Source organism: Amphiura filiformis, chromosome 11 (genome assembly GCF_039555335.1).
Source record: "Amphiura filiformis chromosome 11, Afil_fr2py, whole genome shotgun sequence".
Classification (NCBI taxonomy): domain Eukaryota; kingdom Metazoa; phylum Echinodermata; class Ophiuroidea; order Amphilepidida; family Amphiuridae; genus Amphiura; species Amphiura filiformis.
The window spans coordinates 37,358,280-37,380,982 of record NC_092638.1 but is presented as its reverse complement, the minus strand read 5'-3'; the positions used below and the strand labels follow the sequence as shown (position 1 = coordinate 37,380,982).

At 40.6% G+C, this 22,703-nt stretch overlaps 1 long non-coding RNA gene across 2 annotated transcripts in view; it reads right to left on the bottom strand.

Annotated features, from left to right (window-relative positions):
• The window catches only part of LOC140164810 (uncharacterized), a 59,474-nt gene extending 43,752 nt beyond the window's left edge, over positions 1-15,722 (bottom strand). The window contains exons 1-4 of one of the 2 annotated variants that reach the window (XR_011860581.1): positions 15,623-15,722; positions 14,469-14,543; positions 13,357-13,422; positions 12,618-12,756 (exon numbers count right to left, since the gene is read on the bottom strand). This is a non-coding gene — a long non-coding RNA (uncharacterized lncRNA). The remainder of the gene's footprint in view (positions 1-12,617; positions 12,757-13,356; positions 13,423-14,468; positions 14,544-15,622) is intronic. The other variant, XR_011860582.1, reaches the window with a different exon arrangement.
• Positions 15,723-22,703: the final 6,981 nt, after the last annotated feature.

Genomic DNA, 22,703 nt, shown 5'->3' with positions numbered 1-22,703 from the left:
GCAGATGTGTATCATAGCAGCCACCAGGTTTCATTACCATGCGCCCGACGGATCTTGAGATAGTCTGTCCACAAACTCCGCTATCAATTTGCGCTTGATTTATGCATAAATTATGCAAATTAGCTATGTTAGTTTGCATATTTTTCCCGAAAACATACGGTTACGGAGCAAACTTGGATACCCTTCCTCCCACCAAGTAGCGTCGCCGTAAGTCTTACTGTTCCCTAGATACAGCTCCGGACGGACACACATACATACATACACACCCCCCCACTCACACCCCCCCACCCCCACACACCCGCCCACACGCACGGACAGACAGAAATAGTGATTACTAAGTCCCATCCTGAACAAAGTTCAGGCGAGACAAAAATGCTTTGATGACACTGACCTGTAGATAAGGTGACATTGTGACATCATACCAAACTAGTCCATTGGTAATTGTCATTGTTCTTTGCCCTGCAGTGTGCAGGCATGAGAATGGCGTTTTTGAAAATTGCCTGAAAAGCATGTCAATTCGGCCTTAAAAGGCCCAAAACAGGCTGGAAAAAATAGATATGCGTAAATTTGAATAACAAAACTGCCTGAATTCAGGCAAAAGCCTGAAAAAAATTCTCTGAATGCCTCAGTATGAGCTCATATCTTGGATTATTTTTAGTTGCTTTGAGGTATAAAGATAAAGGGAATAGGGCTATTGTCTAGATTTAAAACTACACTACCACACACCACCCATCCTACTCCTAAAATACACACACACCACCATTCCTATTTCTAAACTACCCCACGCCACCATTTCAACTCCTTCACTACCCCACACCACCACTCCTACTCCTACACTACCCCACACCACCACTCCTACTCCTACACCACCCCACACCACCATTCCTACTCCTACACTACCCCCACACCACCACTCATCCTACTCCACACTACCCCACACCACCATTTCAACTCCTTCACTACCCCACACCACCACTCCTACACTACCCCACACCACCACCCTACTCCTACACTACCCCACCCCCACCATTTCAACTCCTTCACTACCCCACAACACCACTCCTACTCCTACACTACCCCACACCACCACTCCTACTCCTACACAACCCCACACCACCATTCCTACTCATACACTACACCCACGCCACCATTCCTACTCATACACTACTCCATATCACCATTCTTACTCCTACACTACCCCACACTGGGCAAATAAATATTGGGGTCAACAATTCACAACTTTGTCAGCAAAAAATATTTCCCCACACCACCATTCCTACTCCTATACTACCCCCAACCACCATTCCTACTCCTACACTACCCACACCACCAATCCTACTCATACACTACCCCACACCACCATTCCTACTCATACACTACCCCACACCACCATTCCTACTCATACACTACCCCACACCACCACTCCTATTCCTACTCCAAACCCACACCACCGTGGTTACTCTTACACTACCCCACACCACCATTCCTGGTCTACACTACCCCACGCCACCACTACTACACTACCCCCACACCGCCATTCCTATTCCTACTCCAAACCCACACCACCGCAGCTACTCCTACACTACCCCACACCACCAATCCTACTCCTACACTACCCCACACCAGCATTGCTACTCCTTCACTACACCACCACACCACCATTACTACTCCTACACCACCCCACACCACCATCCTACTCCTACACTACCCCCAAATAACCATTCCTATACCTGCACTACCCCACACCACCATTCCACCACTCCTACACTACCCCACACCAACAAACCTACTCACACGATAACCCACACCATCATTCCAATACTACCCCACACCACCATTCTTACTCCTACACTACCCCATACCTCCACTCCTACTCCTACACTACCCAACACCACCCATCCTACTCCTACACTACCCCACACCACCAATCCTACTCCTACACTACCCCCCCCCAAATAACCATTCCTATTCCTACACTACCCCACACCAACAAACCTACTCACATGCTAACCCACACCATCATTCCAATACTACCCCAGACCACCATTCCTACTCCTACACTACCCCACACCTCCACTCCTACTCCTACACTACCCAACACCACCCATCCTACTCCTACACTACACCCACACCACCATTCCTACTCCAACACTACTCCATGCCACCATTACTACTCCTACACTACTCCATATCACCATTCTTACTCCTACACTACCCCACACTGGGCAAATAAATATTGGGGTCAACAATTCACAACTTTTGTCAGCAAAAAATATTTCCCCACACCACCATTCCTACTCCTATACTACCCCCAACCACCATTCCTACTCCTACACTACCCCACACCACCAATCCTACTCATACACTACAACACACCACCATTCCTACTCATACACTACCCCACACCACCATTCCTACTCATACACTACCCCACACCACCACTCCTATTCCTACTCCAAACCCACACCACCGTGGTTACTCCTGCACTACCCCACACCACCATTCCTACTCTACACTACCCCACGCCCACCACTCCTACACTACCCCCCCACACCGCCATTCCTATTCCTACTCCAAACCCACACCACCGCAGCTACTCCTACACTACCCCACACCACCAATCCTACTCCCTACACTACCCCACACCAGCCATTGCTACTCCTTCACTACACCACACCACCATTACTACTCCTACACTACCCCACACCACCATTCTTACTCCTACATTACCCCCAAATCACCATTCCTATACCTGCACTACCCACACCACCATTCCACCATTCCTACACTATCCCACACCAACAAACCTACTCACACGCTAACCCACACCATCATTCCAATACTACCCCAGACCACCATTCCTACTCCTACACTATCCCACACCAACAAACCTACTCACACGCTAACCCACACCATCATTCCAATACTACCCCAGACCACCATACCTACTCCTACACTACCCCACACCTCCACTCCTACTCCTACACTACCCAACACCACCAATCCTACTCCTACACTACCCCACACCAGCATTGCTACTCCTTCACTACACCACACCACCATTACTACTCCTACACTACCCCACACCACCATTCTTACTCCTACACTACCCCCAAATCACCATTCCTATACCTGCACTACCCACACCACCATTCCACCACTATCCCACACCAACAAACCTACTCACACGCTAACCCACACCATCATTCCAATACTACCCCAGACCACCATTCCTACTCCTACATTACCCCACACCACCACTCCTACTCCTACACTACCCCACACCACCATTCCTACTCCTACACTACCCAACACCACCCATCCTACTCCTACACTACACCCACACCACCATTCCTACTCCAACACTATTCCATGCCACCATTACTACTCCTACACTACTCCATATCACCATTCTTACTCCTATACTACCCCACACTGGGCAAATAAATATTGGGGTCAACAATTCACAACTTTTGTCAGCAAAAAATATTTCCCCACACCACCATTCCTACTCCTACACTACCCCACACCACCAATCCTACTCATACACTACCCCACACCACCATTCCTACTCATACACTACCCCACACCACCATTCCTACTCCTACACTACCCCACACCACCACTCCTATTCCTACTCCAAACCCACACCACCGTGGTTACTCCTACACTACCCCACACCACCATTCCTACTCTACACTACCCCACGCCACCACTCCTACACTACCCCCACACCGCCATTCCTATTCCTACTCCAAACCCACACCACCGCAGCTACTCCTACACTACCCCACACCACCAATCCTACTCCCAGACTACCCCACACCAGCATTGCTACTCCTTCACTACACCACACCACCATTACTACTCCTACACTACCCCACACCACCAATCCTACTCCTACACTACCCCCAAATAACCATTCCTATACCTGCACTACCCACACCACCATTCCACCATTCCTACACTATCCCACACCAACAAACCTACTCACACGCTAACCCACACCATCATTCCAATACTACCCCAGACCACCATTCCTACTCCTACACTACCCCACACCACCAATCCTACTCCTACACTACCCCCAAATAACCATTCCTATACCTGCACTACCCACACCACCATTCCTACTCCTACACTATCCCACACCAACAAACCTACTCACACGCTAACCCACACCATCATTCCAATACTACCCCAGACCACCATTCCTACTCCTACACTACCCCACACCACCACTCCTACTCCTACACTACCCCCAAATAACCATTCCTATACCTGCACTACCCACACCACCATTCCTACTCCTACACTACCCCACACCAACAAACCTACTCACACGCTAACCCACACCATCATTCCAATACTACCCCAGACCACCATTCCTACTCCTACACTACCCCACACCAACAAACCTACTCACACACTAACCCACACCATCATTCCAATACTACCCCACACCACCATTCCTACTCCTACACTACCCATACCATGCACTACTACACTACCCCACTCATAACCTGTACTCTAACCCTACCACACCATACCCAAACCCTACTCACCCTTCCAAATCAACAATCTAACCCTTCCCCACATATCCCATCTTACCCCATCCCTACCAACTACCCCACCTCACACTACCCCAACTATATATCATCCCTTATCCAACCCATTACACACTACACCATACCCTACCACTCCCACACCACACCCTACCCAACCCACCCCTAAACCCTATATTCAGCCTATCCCACCCTTACCCCATCCCTAACCTTAACCACCCATCCCCAACCTCACCCTTACTACCCTCTCCCACCACACCCTACCATATCCCACCCATACCATACACTCCACCCATAACCTAACCCAACCCCCACCCTTCCACACCCTCCCTACCATCTCTGAAGTTTCCTCACTGTAACCCATACATATCTCCAGCTAATCTGTAATTGCAAGGTTATTTACCTAGATATGCATAAATTATGCAAATGAGCTACTTAATAAGCATATTTTGTACTGATAATCTAATCAAGTCAAGAACCTCTGGCTGTGCTACCCCACCAAGTTACATCACTGCATGTAACCCATACAGATCTTCAGACAATCTGGTTAATTCTTCCTCTGATAAAATGCTTTGATGACACTGACCTGTAGATAAGGTGACATTGTGACATCATACCAAACTAGTCCATTGGTAATTGTCATTGTTCTTTGCCCTGCAGTGTGCAGGCATGAGAATGGCGTTTTTGAAAATTGCCTGAAAAGCATGTCAATTCGGCCTTAAAAGGCCCAAAACAGGCTGGAAAAAAAATAGATATGCGTAAATTTAAATAACAAAACTGCCTGAATTCAGGCAAACGCCTGAAAATTCTCTGAATGCCTGAGTGTGAGCTCATATCTTTGATTATTTTTAGTTGCTTTGAGGTATAAAGATGGCTTTACTTTTCGTCGTCTTCATTCCATAGTGGCGTATAGGTCACGAAACGTTACTATGACATGTAGCGAGGTATACACCACTATGACATACAAAGTTTTTCATTTTTGCCGATATTTCTTAATTATAAAATGTGTATACAAAGTGGGTATGGTCGATACGCCACTATGGAATACAAAAAATGTCACTTTGTAACTATACGCCACATTTAATTAATTAATTACTAATTAATTAGCTAATTATGACTGATGAGACTTAGAAAAAATGAAAGAGAACATCATTAAAAACATATGAGCCAATCTACGCCACTATGGAATACAGCCGACGTATTGTCTCGATTTAAAAGTGAACTAGTCGTATGCTGTTCTCTAAAGCATATCGAGAGACCTGTCCCTTAATTCCTTTTGTTCACCTCATCTATAGTAATTCATTAATTCTTCCTCCCATATAAAATTATAATACTAAGATGACACTGACTTGTAGTAATTTATTCATTTAATAAAATTATAAATTTGATATGATGAATCATACTTTGTTTCCTTTTGTTTTCATTCACAGCTGTGCACTAGAGGACAAGACTGTTTCAAGATTACTGAATATACCAAATCCAAAGCCAGCACTGAACATTCCAGTATTACTTCTAATGACTCGATTTCTTCTTTTCATGAATGTGGTTTATTTTTAAATGTACTATTGTGCATAAATAGAAACACAAGTATTTTGTAGTTTGTATCTTAAAGGCCGCTCTAAATATCTGGAAAACACATTAAGTTGGGAGCTGTATAAAGTTAGAAATTATAGAGGTAAACATTGACTTGATTATATTTTAAGCCTACTTAATTGGGTTGCCCTTGTAAGTTTGCCTGGTCAACTGGATGGGTCTTTAAGGAGGCTTTTATGTAACTTCTTCCCATTTTTTTCCATTTTTGATCTTTACACTATAGTCTGCTAAGTCACTAAATATCCACAGTATCATTTTAAAATTGAAACATAATCACAACAACAATTATTGTACTACATTGTTACATTTTTTATTTCTTCACTATTCTGCACCGTTACTAAATATCCACAATTTCATTTGAAAATTGAAATAATACATTCACAACAAGAACAATTGTTTTTCTACATTGTTAAAAGTTCTCCCTATTACAATGATCATGTACATCCAGCAAAGTCAGCTTAGGACACTGTTTACTGAACCATCCAAAGCAATATTTAAAAACCAAGTACATGTATTCCTTCTACTTGTGTGCATGACTTTTTTCACAAATGTCAACTGTGAAGGACCACTTGATAATGATAACCCAAGTTCTCTGGAAACTCACACTGTCATGATGACAGAGTTTGTCACTCAAGAACACCAGTTAGGCAAATTTGATATTTACGATTCATCTTCTTCAAAACAAAATGATAGAACCAAACCAACAAATTTTCCTTCATCATATGCTACTGAATATGGTGATATTGGTTCTGAAAGTACTAGAAGTAATTATGAAATCACAGCTCAAACTACCACAAGGAAGACTGACACATTGCATTTGGAAGCTTCTAATAGGCCTGCTAGACAACATGCAGCGTCCTCTCCCACTGTCCTGAGTGTAACCAATAAGCATACTACACAACAAATACCCTCATCTCCCACTGCCCAAAGTGTTACTGATGCATGTGACATTGATCAACCTCTAGTAGTTTCTACCGATTATATCCAACTCAAAGCATTTACTGGTCCAAACAAATGCAGTGTGTTGGTTACTACTGAAAGTAGTACATCTCTTTCTGTGAAGATGCTACATGTAGATTCAAGTCTGAACAATGTGTACTCTTATTTCTATATAGAAATGTTAGGAAATGAAACCCAACAGTCTGCCGGTCGATATGCTTTGGTTTCAGATGACTTTGTCCCTTGCATGATAGCTATCAGTGGAAGCCAATTCATATTTCACTTCCAGAACACTGAAATGTTGATTGAGATACAAGCTGATGATGTAAATATGTCAAGTTTATCTGATAAGGTTACAATGTGTGGGTTGACTTTATATAAAAATCTTGTTGAGCAAATCACACAATACAAGGAATACAGAATCAGAGATCACTGGGGATACAGACCAGTAGTAGACTTTATCTACTTCAATGTAACTACTCCCATAATCAAGTGTGAATGTGAGTGCCTTCTGTCTTGCACATGTACATTAGGTTATCGAGAATGGAGGGATTTGTGCATTACAGACAGTACTAATAAGATCAGTGCAGATTTAATAGTCTATGAACCAACTGTCTTGGGTCTAAAATTTGCTAACACCGGTTTTAATGACATTCAGTCGCACGCATTAGCAGATCTCAACACACTGAAACATTTAATCTTAGACCATAACAACATTCATGTACTCCCCTTGACTGTATTTCAGAATTTATCTCAATTAGAAGTACTTAACTTAGGTTACAACTATTTGACTAAGTTGACACCTGGCTTATTTCATTCATCAGTTAGTTTGAAGTATCTTGACTTGAGCCACAATGACATTTACATCCTACCAAGGGATGTGTTCAGCTTACTAAATGAATCTTTTTACCTTGACCTAAGTTACAATAACCTCAATACATTACCAAATGGAATATTCATGTCACTAAGGAAAATAGATCAGACTATTGACCTGAGTTATAATAACTTAACCACATTACCGGATGGAATATTCACATCACTATATAAAATTTCAGATGGTACCCTGGATCTGAGTCATAATGCCTTGAATTCATTACCAGATGGAATATTCACATCATTACAGAACATATCACATGGTACCTTTGATCTGAGTAATAATAACTTGACCATATTACCAAATGGAATATTCACATCACTACAGACAATAACAAGAGGTATCCTTGACCTGAGTCATAATAACATGACCATATTACCAGATGGAATATTCACATCACTGCAGTATTTATATGATGGTAACCTTAAGCTGAGCCATAACACCTTGACCACATTGCCATATGAAATATTCAAATCACTACGGAACATTCAAGGTACCTTTGACATGAGCCATAACAACTTGACCACATTACCAGATGGAATATTCACATCACTACAGGGAATTTACTCTGGTAAACTTGACCTGAGCCATAACAACTTGACCAAATTATCAGATGGAATATTCACATCACTACAGAAAATATCCTTTGGTACCCTTGACCTTAGTCAAAATACCTTAACCATATTACCAGATGGAATATTCACATCACTAAAGACAATATCCGTTGGTGCCCTTGACCTGAGTCATAATACCTTGACCATATTACCAGATGGAATATTCACCTCACTAAATGAGACATTCCACTGCACTGTAGACCTATCCTACAATGATTTAACCACATTGCCTAATAGAATATTCTCCAGGATGGAAGGACTACTGACCCTTGACTTAAGTCATAATGACTTGGTTATGTTACCAGATGACATATTCTCTTCAATGGAAGAACTATTGACCCTTGATCTTAGTCACAATAACTTGTCTACATTGCCAGATGATTGTTTTAAGAATTTGTACGAGCTAGAATCACTCAACCTAAGATGTAATCCGTTGACACATTATACATTTCTGCATTTCCAATCACTGACTGCATTAAAAGTGCTTGACATAAGCAAGAACACAATTGTTCAAATTTCAACAGACTTATTTCATTCAACTGTAAACTTGTTAAGTTTAGATCTGTTTGGAAACAGTTTAGAGACAATTCCTTTTGGTGCATTTAAAAATCTTAGTACATTGACATATTTGAATATAAGTAGAAATGTTGTTTTAACCCTACCTTCATTTAGAACACTAGGTGAGTTGATAGTGTTAGATCTTAGTGACAACAGACTTCAAAACTTCACATCAGAAACATTTCGTGGACTGGAGAAGTTACAATCTCTCTTTCTTTCCAATAACCATATATTACAACTACCAACACATGTATTTGATCACTTACATGAGTTAGTATTTCTCAACATATCTCACAATATTATTCAAGAAATTGATTCTAAGGCTTTCCAAAACAAACTTAAAACTATTGACCTTAGAGGAAATGACATGCTTAAAATAACTCATCAATCATTCAACATTTTCAGAAATTCAACTGTGATATTAGTTGACCAATATTCATCCTGTTGCTTTATTGAAGATGCACAATGCATTTCTCAAGAACCACGTCCAGAATATTTAACTTGCAACAGAATGCTACCAGATGTATCTATAAGGGTTTCAATATGGATTATTGGACTATTTGCATTAACATGCAATGGAATTGCTTATTACCTGCGCTCACATAAAAGACAAGCAAACAAAGTTCAAACATTACTCATATCACAGCTGTCATTATCGGACCTTCTCATGGGCATCAACATGCTCATTTTAGTCATTGCTGATTTGTACTACAGTGAGTTCTTTCCTTCATATGCCTTTCAGTGGCGACAAGGATTTGCTTGTAAACTAGTAGGATTTTCATCAATATTATCTAGTGAAGGATCTGTATTTTTCATTACTTTAATCAGTATTGATCGTTTACTAGCAATAAAATACACATTTGGCAGCCATTTCGACTTACAACAAAAATGGCTCGAATTTGTGTTGCCCTTGCTTGGTTAGCAGCTATATTAATGAGTGGTCTTTCTATTGGCTTAGCAAGTGAAGAAGGTGATGTATTTAGCATTTCTGAAGTATGCATTGGTATCCCCATAATTCGTAGACACCTGACTAAATTGATCAATGATAGCATTCAAATTAATACGACTGATTTTAATACTAGAACAGAGCTGGTGCTGATAATAGGTTCACAATGGGCATCAATGTATGCTCCAAAAGTTATCATAGATCAACAATATCATGAACAAAATGTCACTTACACAACTGCTGAAATTACTGGAAGTCAAATTTCCCCTATCATTTCCATTGTGATATTTATTGGGTTTAACCTATTGTGTTTTATGGTGGTAGCAGCATGTTACATACAAATATTTCGAACTGCAAGAAATACATCAAAACAGGCAGCACGAACTCAAACCCATGACGAAGAAATACGTATGGCTCGAAAGATGTCTGCCCTTGTGTTTACAGATTTCTTTTGTTGGGTGCCATTGTGTGTAACATGCATCCTTGCACAGTGTAACCTTATTAAGATTCCCCCAGAAATGTATGTATGGATAATAGGGTTCATCCTGCCTATCAATTCATCAATAAATCCAGTTTTGTATGTAATTTATGGGGAGATATCAGTTTATTGGCAGAGAAGGAAGGATGCTAGAAATGCAACCCAACAAATTGAGTTGCAAAGTCGCTAGATCAAAAGTCTCACATAAGTTTCGCCTGTTAGTTCAAGTTACAAACTCAAATTGAATTCCATTCAGATCTTAAAACATGACAGTTTTTCTGTTGATTTACAAACAAAATTTCAAAAGTACATTTGCTTTCCTTTTTAATAATCTCTCCAATGTAAATTAAATTTTAAATTAAATTTAGTCAGTGGGAGTGGTCTATACGTAGACACATAAGGCCCCAACTTTTTTCATGGTATTTTGATAAAAAAAGTCTGATTTTCGCTGATTTTTTCTGGAAAAAACTAATGAAATGAAAAAAAATTCCGCATTTCTTTTTTTCATCAATCTGTCTAAAACAACATCTTGTAACAAGCACAGTAATTCATTAATTATTAATTACTGGTAATTGAAAAAATGCATTTTGCATTAATTTTCAACTTCTCATCAGGTTTGAGACAAAGCTGCTTTTTTAATTATTAGCCTTGCATGTAGTTATTGTTAGCCTTACTAGCCTGACATGAAGTTTCTACTTTTGAAACAATTTTAACTGACATTGTTTATACATGTGTCAGTACAAGTTACATCATTATTATGTTAGACTCATACCAGAGAGAATAGAAACATTAAAAGACAAACCGAAACCAGAATGTGATTAAGTTATGTGCTTGCTTTGTATTGTGTGCCTTTGTCAATAAACAATTGGGCTGTGACAGTGAAAACTCCCAATCGAGCAAGAGCAGCATGTATAATGCTATGGGATATGTGCCATGTTGGATTGTCATTCATGGGGACAATTATGTTACTGCCTTGCAATAGCAGCATGTATAATGCTATGGGATGTGTGCCACATTGGGTTGTCATCTGTCAGGATGTCTATGTAGGTCAGACTGGGTCTTCCAGGTTTCCACCTCCCATCCTTGAGTATCCAATGAATCATTGTGATTACCACATACAGACAAATCCCATATAACTATAAACCATTCCTGTTGTATATGACTATAGAGAGCGGCATCAGTGTCATCTTTCAGGGTGGGTCTTCCCGGTTTCCGCCTCCCATGCTTGAGTATCCAATGAATCATTGTGATTACCACATACAGACAAATCCCATATAACTATAAACCATTCCTGTTGTATATGACTATAGAGAGTGGCATCAGTGTCATCTTTCAGGGTGGGTCTTCCAGGTTTCCACCTCCCATGCTTGGGTATCCAATGAATCATTGTGATCACCACATACTGACAAATCCTATATAACTATAAACCGTTCCTGTTGTATATGACTATAGAGTGCAACATCAGTGTCATCTTTCAGGGTGGGTCTTTCCCCGGGGTCTTTCAGGTTTCCACCTCCCATGCTTGAGCATCCAATGAATCATTGTGATCACATTCACCACATACTGACAAATCTAATATAACTATAAACCGGTCCCCTTGTATGATGACTATAGAGAGTGACATCATCAGCTTCTTTTGCAATGCAATCCCATATATGGCATAATCACTGCCTGCATTCAGTGAACCACATAGAGCACTTCAGAAGATAAATATACGGTTTATATTCATTTGGTGTTTGTCAGTATGTAGAAATCATGATGATATGTGACCTGCTACCACAAAATGAGAGTAAAGTCACAAGTTGGTAGTTTCGAGACATCCTATAGCTGCTGAGTTGATGTTCTTTGTTTGCAGCGTACCTGTACAAGCCAGCAGTATGTCCTTTGTGAATGACCCATTGTGTCCCCATTCACAAAGGACATTCAGACATACTATTGGCTTAAACAGGTGTGTGTGAAACAAAGAACACCAACACAGCAGCCAGGACATCTCAAAATTACCAACTTGGGCATAGTACGCTCATTTTGTGAGTTACAGATCACATGGTACCTATGCCCCTAATACCGGGGTACCATGTTTCCCCTTGAGTTTGGTAGTGACATCACATGTCTGCTGCTTCCAGTCCAGTGTCATCTTTCAGGATGTCTATGTAGGTCAGGGTGGGTCTTCCAGGTTTCCACCTCCCATGCTACAATGTACCACAAAATGAAGTGTAAAGTCAAAAGTTGGTAGTTTTGAGATGTCCTGGCTTCTGAGTTAATGTTCTTTGTTTGCCACGCACCTGTATAATCCAGTAGTATGTCCTTCATGAATGGCCCATTGTCCCCCATTCACAAAGGACATGCAGACATACTATTGGCTTTAACACTTTACAGGTATGTGTGTGAAACAAAGAACACCAAGACAGCAGCCAGGACATGTCAAAACTACCAACTTGCGACTTAACGCTTGTGTGGTAGCAGGTCACATATGATACCTACACCCCTATACCGGGGTACCATGTTTCACCTGAGTTTGGTAGTGACATCAGTGTCTATAGGCGGTTGCACCGCATGCATGCCAACAAATTAACCTTGTAGCATGTGTATACGCTCTTCAGAATCAGGATAGACTCAACTGCAACGTAAGTTTAAATACGCACCTACGTCACTAGCAAACTAAAGGTGAAAGAAGGTGTAGTAGAAATATGGATGACAAAAGTGTTTATTCATCATATGTCTTCCCTTTTTTCTCAAAGGACTTTTAAGGGAATTTAGACATATGGTGAACTTGAAGTCCAAATACTTACTCGCTATTCAGTGGTCTTTTTTATGCTAGAGGGCACCCAGTCACCATTATCATCTGAATTGGTATCCTGAAAAGCAAAAATGTATACATTACTATGGTAACGCTGACTGGATAGTCACATTACTATGGTAACATTGATTGGATCGTCACATTACTATGGTAACACTGACTGGATTGTCACATTACTATGGTAACACTGACTGGATTGTCACATTACTATGGTAACACTGACTGGATTGTCACATTACTATGGTAACACTGACTGGGTTGTCACATTACTATGGTAACACTGACTGGATAGTCACATTACTATGGTAACACTGTGGATTGTCACATTTCTATGGTAACACTAACTGGATTGTCACATTACTATGGTAACACTGACTGGATTGTCACATTACTATGGTAACACTGACTGGATTGTCACATTACTATGGTAACACTGACTGGATTGTCACATTACTATGGTAACACTGACTGGATTGTCATATTACTATGGTAACACTGACTGGATTGTCACATTACTATGGTAACACTGACTGGATTGTCACATTACTATGGTAACACTGACTGGATTGTCACATTACTATGGTAACACTGACTGGATTGTCACATTATTATGGTAACACTGACTGGATTGTCACAAGCCTGTGATATGTCCTTAATGAGTGGCCTATTGTGCCTCCATTCAAAAAGGACATACAGACATAATATTGGCTTAAATAGGAGCATATGAAACAGAACACCAAATCAGCAGCTAGGACATCTTGAAACTACTACTCATTTTGATAGCAGGTCACATATGTTACCTACACCATCTTCTATACCAGGGTACCATGTTTCACCTGAGTTTGGTAGTGACATCTGTGTGTTTATGCGGTTGTGCCCCATGCATGCCGACAAACTGCCCTTGTATGCATGTGTACTGTACTGTATACGCTGTTCAGAATTAGGCATGCGCACAAGACTCAACTGTGATGTGAGCAAAGTACACACCCACATCACTGCCAAGCTTGCGGTGAAACAAGGTGTAGTAAAAACAGAGATGACAAAAGTGTAAATCCCTTGGAGAAAAAAAGGGAAAGACATGATGAATTTGAAGTAAATACTTACTTGTTATTCAGTGGTCTTCTCTGTGTGCCAGAGAATAGGGTGCCCAGTCACCACTATATCATCTGATTCAGTATCCTGAAGGGTAAAAATGTGTACAATTTTTAAGTTTTACTATTTTTGATTATTTAAAAGGTACTCTGAGAACATGTGCCAAAAATCTATAGGACCCCTTTTTTTTTTTCCAAAAATCTCTTGTCCCCTTTCAACCTGCCAAAAGCATGCTTTCCCCCTCTCTTTTGCCCTGCCAAACTTTTGTAACTGCATTTGTTAAAATTGTTTAGAAATGCTTGCACATAGAAATAAATACAAGAGTTCTCGTTATATGGATTGTATATCATTGGGTTAAATTATTCCAGTTGAAATCCATACATCCTCCATTCATGTAACCCCATTTGAATTTCCCTGTGTGGAAGATTAAGGTCATATCTTCCATGGGGGTGTAAGGATTTCCACTGGAATAGCTCATTATTTTTTGTGTCTATCTTTGGTAAATTAATAAAATGTACATAATTTGAGTGGTGTCCTTGAACTGTAATGGATTTCCACAGCTTTCTGTTCTCCATTGGTGTCGCTGAAGTCTGCTGCTTCCAGTCCAGTGTCATCTTTCAGGATGTCTATGTACACAATGTAGGTCAGAGTGGGTCTTCCAGGTTTCCACCTCCCATGCATGAGTATCCAATGAATCATTGTGATCACCACATACTGACAAATCCCATATAACTATAAACCGTTCCTGTTGTATATGACTATGGAGGGCAGCATCAGTGTCATCTTTCAGGGTGGGTCTTCCAGGTTTCCACCTCCCATACTTGGGTATCCAATGAATCATTGTGATTGCCACATACTGGCAAATCCTATATGTAGCTATAAACCGTTCCTGTTGTATATGATGACTATAGCACCATCTCTAGCACTCACCATGCCCAAAGCAAAATTCTAAAACTGTTTGACTTTGACCCTAAAATTTCTATTGTGGCCCCATTGATTTCAAAAGGGAACATTAGAAATCAAACTATTCAATGGCTCTAATCAATGCCATCATTATATAAAATATAATATATCTATACCAACTATCCATCTCTGGTTTTTGCTGTGTGAGCCCTACACACAAACAAGTTGTTTTAATTTGTATTGTTTTTCCCTCATATTCTTACCTCATAGAGATCACTACACTCAGATGTGTGAATCGTACTTGGCTGCTGGCTTCCTATTTGGTACAAAGTATCACAAACAGCTATTAGTAGACCTATATTCGCCGTAGAAGTGACATAATTAATCGGATTAACTACCATAGCTGTACATGTAGAGGAATACAATTTTGAATATATCATCCTCACGTGGTACCTATGAATTGAACCATAGATGTCAAAGAAAGGCTGATCACTCGCACCTGTAAGATTAGTATCTATTGTATTATATCTATGTTTGCTGATACACAGGTGATTTAAGTGCAATCTGCTTGTAGTGCAGGGCAATCTACTCAAAATTTGTATTTCTCTACTGCTATGGTAGTTAATCCGATTATTATGTCACTTCTATGGTTTCTTATAGTCCAATTGAGGGCTGTTATGAAATACATAATAGCAAATGTGTTTGTTTGTTTGTTTAAACGGTCGCTCCATATGGAGACACGCTTGGGTCCTGGTGGGACCGTTGAAAATCTGTTACTCCAGTCTGCTTGGGGAAAAGCTGAATGCATTTCTAGATTTAAAAATATTTGAAACTGATCTGATAGCACTCCCCTCCCACCTAGGGGGTTAATTTTTTATTTCATGGATTTATTTTAGCAAAATATGCGAAAATTGTCCAAAAAAATAGTGTAATTTTGGGTTTCTTTTTTTATCAAATTTGGTTTAAAGTCAGATAGTTTTTTTGGAGTCCCATGCAGTCACACATTCCTCACCCAAACCAAAGTTGAGACCGTCTGGGAGCCTCCCTCAATCCCCAATACTGATGACTATAAGTAAGGCCCTCAAAAGGAGTGATAGCTCTTTGGAACTAGTGACAACAAGCTCATATAAACACCATACCTAGCCCTAGATTACTGATGGTATAAAAATCTCAGCTTTTTGGAATAAGTTGGGAGATGAGGCTGTGGATCATGTATGCACTGCATTGTGATATCCTACTCCTACTTTATATCCCACTAGGGGTGTGATTTTCAGGTAATTTTGTGCCTGGGAACCCGGCGCATTTTTCGGGTGGGTAACCGTAGCAAATGGACAATATTCCCAATATTCCCAACATGGCAATAGCTCCCCATTTCACCTCTGGGTAGAGAGAGGCAAGTGAAGTAAAGTCAGGAATGAGGTATATTGGGATATATGACATTGACAGACAGTCAAATAATATATACAGGTATGTAAGCTGCCATTTTCCTGCCAATTGTGATCCTGGAACACTACAATGTACCATGATTTCTATCTGCGCTCAAGTCATGAAAATTACCCATAAAACCGCGGCTTGCTGCATCCACGGTTACGGTTAGACTATTTCAAGCCTGCTACAGCGCAATTTTTTTTAAATTATACATGTTCAACCCTGCACCTTTCAGTTTCATACCTACATGTAGGTATCCCAGGCAAACCTTAGTTAACACATTTGCTAGTCAGTCAAATTTGCCAACAATGTCAATGCATATTTTACATAGAAATTTAAAACAACTGGGCGAAGAAGGAAACCTACATAAATATGTTTTCTATGCTTCACTTGACCCAAATATATGATTTTTTATGGTGATAAGACAATCGCACATGGAATTTTAGAGGGATTTTGATAGCAGTTCCATTAAAAAAAGCTGCAATCATGAGACTAAGATCTAGAAACAGTGAGTGCGCATGCGCGAAAGTGTGTAGTTACATCCCCACATCGCTGCTATAAACTGGGCTGAATTTCCACCTTTCACCCAATAAAACTCTCTTTAATATCGTACCGAGTGTTTGTATTAAGGGCTGGGGTATGAACGTTTGGACAGTATTTATTTTGGGACATTGGAGCACATCAGACATATCGAATTGCATTCTGAATACGAAGAATGTCATTCTGATATCAAATAATTTTGATTTTTGAAATTGCAATTTAATACACATTTTATGGCAAATCATTAAAAATTGATATTTTTGATATTTAACAGTACTTGAAGTAAACTTTATAAATCTGATGATTTATACTTAAAGTGTATGTAGGTGGGATGAAAAGCCGACGATCAATTGAAAATTTTGACCTTTTCGTATTGAAGATATGGATTTTTTTTCCCAAAACACAAAAAAAATTAGGTCTTTTGGGAAAAAATCCATATCTTCAATATGAAAGGTCAAAATTTTCAATTGACCGTCGGCTTTTCCTCCCTGCTACATACACTTTAAGAATATATCATTAGATTTATATAATTTACTTCGAGGACTGTTATATATCAAAAATTTGAAAAATATCAAATTTTTATAATTTGTCATAAAATTTGTATTATATTGTGATTTTAAAAAATGAAAATTATTTGATATCAGAAAGACATGCTTCAGATTCAGAATGCAATTGATAGGTCTGAGGTGCTCTCATGTCCCATAAAAAATACTGTCGAAACGCAATACACGCTCATTTTGGATCCCTTAATATTATACGACTTTTGGTTGAATTTTGGAGGCTTGCTCCTGCGGATTGGTGAGTGTCATCACTGTGCAGTTTTCTTCACCTCTTGTTGATATTCTCCATCTTGTCAACATAGCGGCCATCATGGAGTAGAATTCATGCGGGGTGTCGTCGAGCGTGAGTAAATTGCCGGGTTTGTGACAGGTGACCTATTTTGTCCTGTGTTATAAACTTCCTCTACTAGAATGGAAGTGTACATTCTGCTTCTATTAACTGTGATGGGGATGACTGTTAATTTATATGCTGTTAGTGTTACACCATGCAAAGAAGTTATGGATCCTGAATCAATTGACTTTATTATGAGTAATAACACCGATCCCGAGCATGACGATACGCTTTCGTGTTTTGATCTTTGGCATGTCAGCTGGGGTTCGTTGATTCACTGTACCACCAACAAGGGCTTTGTTTACAAATATTTTCCTGCCATCCCGTTGCTCCTTAGAAACCGAACTGGTATCAAAGAACATTCTGGAAGTAAGCTTAAACTGTGTTTAATTTACATCTGTATGCTTGTTGTTATGCAATCAGGGGACACAGAGCTCAACCCAGGCCCCTTGCCCACTGATAGTTTACAAGATTCTGCTGACAGTCCAATGTTTCCTTGTGCTATTTGCCACCACCCATGTACATGGGAAGACCATGCAGTACAATGCGACGAGTGTGATGAATGGTACCACGCCAAATGCATGAACATGAACACGCTAGTATATACGAGGCACTTGGTAACAGTAAAGTTTCATGGATATGTTGCAGCTGCCATATGCCCAACTTTTCTAGCACATTTAGTACTCGGACCTGATTAATTTATCCAATAGTTTTAGTAGCCTGACTGACAATGCTGACATGCCATCTCCATTAGCATCTTCATCACCCTACCACCCACGCACACGCCAACCCATTGGTTCGACAAGCTCAACTACAAGTAGTAGTGAGAAAAGGGAACCTATGCCTATAAGCAGAAGAAACCTACCAATAGAAATCATCTTAAAGTAGTTGTTATCAACTTCCAAGGTATACGTAGCAAGAAAGATGATTTACACGCATTCTTAGACATTCATCAACCTGACATTATTATTGGGACAGAGACTCACATTAATGAGACTATCCTTGACAGTGAAATCTTCCCACCACACTACAACCTTATGCTTAAAGATAGAAATACCTCCGGCGGTGGAGTAGTGATTGCTCTCAAAGGAGATTTGGTAGCTTCCCATAGACCAGATCTTGATACTGAACTCTGAGATACTGTGGGCCCAACTTGAGGTAGTTGGCTCCAAACCATTGCTCATAGGTGTCTTTTACAGACCACAAGTCACCGAATTGCATGAACTTGACTATCTCATGCAACTGCGGCAATCTCTTGATAAAATTGACCATACTTAGAGACAGCAGATATGGCTTGCAGGCGATTTCAATCTGTCCGGCATCCATTGGCCGACCCAATCTGCTATCCCGGAGGTTACAAACCTGGACTATCAAGGAGTTGATTGGTATGGTTGATGATCTAGGATTGGAACAAATGGTTGATGCACCAACAAGGAAAGGAAACATATTAGATCTATTCTTTACAACTCATCCATCTCTGGTTGAAAAGTCCATAGTTTTACCAGGAATGTCAGATCATGATGGTATACCAAGTATTGTTTTGACCACCAAGCCACGCAAGATCAAACAACAGCCAAGAAAGATCTACCTGTATAGAAAAACAAACACCAGCAGCATGAAAGAAGATCTTACCATGCTCAGCAACAGGGTTGTTGACCAATGCCAGGATGCAAATTGTTCAACAGAAAGCCTGTGGAATGAACTCAAAACTGGTATAACAAACTCTATGGAAAACCATGTTCCTACCAAGATGATATCCAATCGCAATTCTTCACCATGGATGACCCAGGAGATTAAGCGTGCCCATAAGAGAAAGCAAAGAGCATACAACCGCTTTAGAAAGACCAGAGACCCTGTTGATGAAGAGAACTTCAAGAAACTTCGCCAGGACATAAACAAAATGACAAGGAAAACCAGGAGGCGTTATGTGAGACTTACTTGTGAAGCGTCATCAAAAGATTTTTGAGGCTTAATAAAAAGTTTGAAGCAGGAATCCTTTGGCATTTGTACTTTGAAAGACAAAGGGAACTGATCTCTGATAACATTCAGAAGGCAGAAGTATGAACGAGCAGTTCCAAAAGGTCTTCACTCGTGAGGATAACAGCAGCATGCCCAGAATTGATGGAGACCCATTTCCACCCATGCCTGAGATCACAATTTCCACAGCAGGAGTGGCAAAATTATTGAGTGAACTAAAACCTAAAAAGCCTCTGGCCCTGACAATCTCCCAGCTAGAGTACTCAAGGAGTATGCGATGAGATCGCTCCAGCATTAACTGGTATCTTCCAAAGATCGCTTGATTCTGGTGTGCTTCCAGTAGACTGGCTCCGAGCCAACATAAGTCCTGTCTTCAAAAAGAGCTAAAAAGGGTGATAAAACCAAGGCTGCTAACTACCGCCCAGTTTCGCTAACGTCCATATGTTGCAAAACATTCGAGCACATCCTCCACGCCAACATGATGGATCACCTGGATCAACACCACATCCTCTGTGAAGAGCAACATGGTTTTCGTAGGAAGCACAGTTGTGAATCCCAGCTCATCCAAACAATCCACGACCTGTCGGAGGCCTTGGACAACAAACAAGAGACAGATGTTATCATCATGGACTTCTCCAAGGCCTTCGACAAAGTTGCGCACAATAGACTTTTGCAAAAAATTCATCATTATGGCATACGTGGGAATGTTCATAGGTGGATTTCATCATTCCTCACCCAGCGTAAGCAACGTGTTTTAGTTGGTGGTGATAGCTCACAATGGGTTGATGTAGTTTCAGGCGTGCCGCAGGGGACAGTCTTGGGCCCCTGCTATTCCTACTCTTTATCAATGACTTGCCAAAAACATCAAATCGTCTGTTCGCCTTTTTCGCAGATGACTGCGTTTTGTATAATTCCATCAAAGGACCTTCAGATGCTGATCAACTTCAGCAAGACTTAGACAAGCTCGGCCAGTGGGAGTCAGCATGGCAGATGGAATTTAATTCTGCAAAATGTTTTGTAATGAAAGTGACACATGCTAAGAATATACTGCCCTACATTTTTTTGTACACATACCACCTTGGTGATTCCATCCTTCAAGAAACCAACAGTCACACTTACTTGGGTGTTGAGATCAAAAATGATCTCAAGTGGAACCTCCATGTAAACAAAGTCAAATCTGCAGCCAGCAGAAGTCTAGGCTTCTTGAGAAGGAACATTTCATCATGCTCACGAAGAACAAAAGCCAATGCCTTCAACTCGCTCGTCAGACCCCACCTTGAATATAGCTCTACCGTGTGGGATCCGTACACCCAGGAACAAATTTCTCAACTTGACAAAATACAACGCAGGGGAGCTAGATTCGTCTTCAACGACTACTCATACACAAGCAGCCCATCAGAGATGATCTCCAAGCTGAACTGGGAGCCGCTGGCAATGAGAAGAAAAGAGAGACGACTGCTGGTATTACATCAAGCTTTGCATGGTCACCTGTCCATCCCGGTAAACAAAATCCTGCGCTCAACGACACGTCCGTCCCGCTACACCAACGAGTTTACATTCACGAGAATACAAGCCAGAAAAGATTGCTTCAAGTACTCTTTCTTCCCGTGGACAGTGGTGGACTGGAACAGTCTTCCATATAACATAATCTCAACAGACAAGAAAGCAACCTTCAAATCCAAACTTCACAAGCACCTAAGAGAGTAATTAAATAGCATTGCGCACTCACAACCCTGTCCGCTTAGTTCTACCATTGCCAAGCAACCAAGGAGTGTTGGACAGTATCAAATCAGATTCAGATTCACCCCCGAAATGCCGTTTTGGGGAATTTTGCTAGCTGAATCTTTTTGATGAAAGTCAATCTTTGACAAGATGTAACTTTGCTATGGAAAGTGTTAAAAAAAAAAAAAAAAGGTTTTAAGTTTTGGCTTTGTTTACTTAGGGCTTTAATTTGATATATAAAATGTTGCAGTTTGATGGCAAATTTGAATTTTCCTAGCATACCTACTACATGTCACTGACGTACATGACGTAGGGCCGGGCCATGCCCATGAATCATTCAGGATGCTGGATGTGTCGGGCTAATATCATCATGAGGTTTTTTTAACTTGCAAGCTTGATCGAGGCACAAAAGAGTGCAGTACCGCTCAGTAGTACCGACGTATTCAGACCCTGTCAGGATCAAACAAAATTCAGACTACCACTTTTAATTTTAAGCTTACCTAATTTTGCAAAAAAAGTTTACGGTGGTTAAAACCAGCATGTAACCACTGGAGATCGCTAAATACAGCCTGTATGCCATTAAGCTAAGTTTATACTGAATTAGCGAGTAAGAATTTTGAGCCAATGAAACAACAGGCTTTTGCTGGCTTCAATATTGATTGGTCAAAATTTAGTCGCTCATCAGTAAGCGACAGATCATAGAACTCACCTTGCATCGTGGATTCGTGATTATTTGCATAGGTCAGCAAAGTGAGTTCGAAAGTTGATTGCAGATGCAAGGTTGAC